The sequence below is a fragment of the Peromyscus eremicus genome, chromosome 3, assembly GCF_949786415.1.
Source record: "Peromyscus eremicus chromosome 3, PerEre_H2_v1, whole genome shotgun sequence".
In the NCBI taxonomy this organism is placed as follows: Eukaryota; Metazoa; Chordata; class Mammalia; order Rodentia; family Cricetidae; genus Peromyscus; species Peromyscus eremicus.
In genome coordinates, this window is record NC_081418.1 from 141077247 (window position 1) to 141079652 (window position 2406).

At 36.8% G+C, this 2406-nt stretch overlaps 1 pseudogene; it reads left to right on the plus strand.

The window, feature by feature from the left end:
- The first annotated feature begins 242 nt into the window (after positions 1 to 242).
- LOC131906158 (zinc finger protein 431-like) lies at positions 243 to 803 on the plus strand (annotated as a pseudogene).
- Positions 804 to 2406: the final 1603 nt, after the last annotated feature.

A 2406-nucleotide genomic window follows, 5' to 3' on the forward strand; every position in this document is an offset into this window, starting at 1 on the left:
TTTGTGCTGTGTCTTTAAGCATAGTGTAACCATATGGGGGATGCTGTAGTCAGTCAGGCCCCACTAGACAATTAGGCTCTCCAGGCTACCTGCCAGTCAGAAGTTTTGCAGGGTCCTTCCAGCTACCAGCCTCAGTAATGGTTTGGAAGAGAATCTGTCTCCATTAGTTTTGTTTGCTGTGTAGCTTGAGTGTTGCTGCAGAGAGCTGAGCAGAGAGCATGGCCAAGCTGGAAAACCACAACATGAATGCAGTGACCTATAATGATGTACATGTCAACATCACTCAGGAAGAATAGGCATTGATGGATCCTTCACAGAAGAATCTCTACAAAGATGTGATTGTAGAGACCTATATGAACCTCACAGCTATAGGCTACAATTGGGATGATCTTGAAGTTGAAGAACATTGTCAAAGTTCTCAAAAACATGGAAGGCATGAAAGAAGTCATACTACAGAGAAATCACATGAATATACTGAGAGTGGTAAATCCTTTGCATGTAGTCTTCCTCAAAGGCATGAAAAAACACATACTGGGGAGAAATCCTATGAATATAATCAATGTGGTAAAACATTTACACAACACAGTCATCTTCAAAGGCATGAAACTACACATACTGGAGAGAAATTGAATGAATGTAGTCAGTGTGGTAAAGACTTTGCTCAAAACAATACTCTTCAAAGGCATGAAAGAACACATACTGGAGAGAAACCCTATGAATGTAATCAATGTGGTAAAACCTTTGCACAGTCCAGTCATCTTCAAGTACATAAAAGAACACATACTGGAGAGAAACCCTATTAATGTAATCAGTGTGGTAAAGCCTATGCTCGTCACAATGCTCTTGAATTGCATGAAAGAACACATATGTGAGAAAAGCCCTATGAATGAAAACAATGTGGTAAAGCTTTTGCATGTTATAGTGATCTTCAAAGGCATAAAAGAACACCTACTGAAGAGAAACCCTATGAATTTATTCAATATGATAGAGCCTTTTGCACAGCCCCATAATCTTCAAGTACATAGAAGAACACATACGGGAGAGATGCCCTATGAATGTAATCAGTGTGGTAAAGCCTTTGCTCAAAACAGTGTTCTTCAAAGGCATGAAAGAACACATACTGGAGAGAAACCCTATGAATGTAATCAGTGTGGGAAAGCCTTTGTTTGTCATAGTGCTCTTCAATTGCATGAAAGAATACATAACTGAGGGAAATCCTGTGAATATAAACAGTGTGGTAATGCCTTTGCACAGCCCAGTCATCTTCAAGTGTATTAAAGAACACATATTGGAGAGAAATCCTATTAATATAATCAATGTGGTAATGCCTAGTCACAACACAGAGCAACCCTGTAACTGTAAAACTTTTAGTGTGTAATTGGTCTTTTAAAGCCTTTGAATATAACATTAGACTTTGAGGATCTGAAAAGAACTCATACCAAAGGAAATCTGAATATATATGAATTGGTATGATCTTCATCCAACATACTTGTATTCAATTACACAAGATTAATTATTTTGGAAAAAAATTAAAATGTGTCAATAATATGTTCAAGCATTATAATATCTCTTTTTATTTTGTTTACACCTGTCAAATAATATGGACAAAAGAGGGATTGGGCATTTAGCTCAGTGGTAGAGCGCTTGCCTAGCAGGCACAAGTCCCTGGGTTCGATCCTCAGCTCTAAAAAAAATATGGACACAAGACCTATAAACTTAAATGATAATGTAACCCTTTTACATTTCATACTTCTCTTCAAATACATGAAATAATGAATTCTGGTGTAAATTTTCATAGGTGTATATCATTGCTATTCTGTTGCTTTGATAATAGAACATATCTAAGTGAACTTAGAAAAGGTTTTAATTTGGCCCTTGGTTCCAGAGCAATACATGTACCCCGTAAAAGGGGCATGGAAACAATTGTCAAACATGGCAGCTAAAGCAGTCAGCTAAGAATTCACATTCATGTCCTGCAGTATAAAGCAGAAAGTGTAAATTAGAAATGGTGTGCAGATGTAAACGCTCAGGCCAACCCCCACGACTGAATTTTTCCAACAGGGTACCATTTTCTAAATCTTCTCAAGTGATGTCACAGGCTGAAAATGATAGATTACTCCAAGTTCAAGACTGCATGATTGTTTTCTGTTAAATGGACCAAGTCATTATGGAGAAAATTTCTGTAATTTTTTAGATGCTTCAAAACCCATGTTACCAGAATTATAATAGAAAAACATTCATGATTAAAAATTAGTTTAAATATTTGTTTTTATTTTAATTATGCTATATGTGAGTGTCTTCCTCTGGGTACATGTATGTGCATTTTGGTTCCCAAGAAGGTTAGACCGTTGGAGCTTCTTGTTGCAAGAATTACTGGAAGTCATCCAAAACCAGATCTTAGTCCAG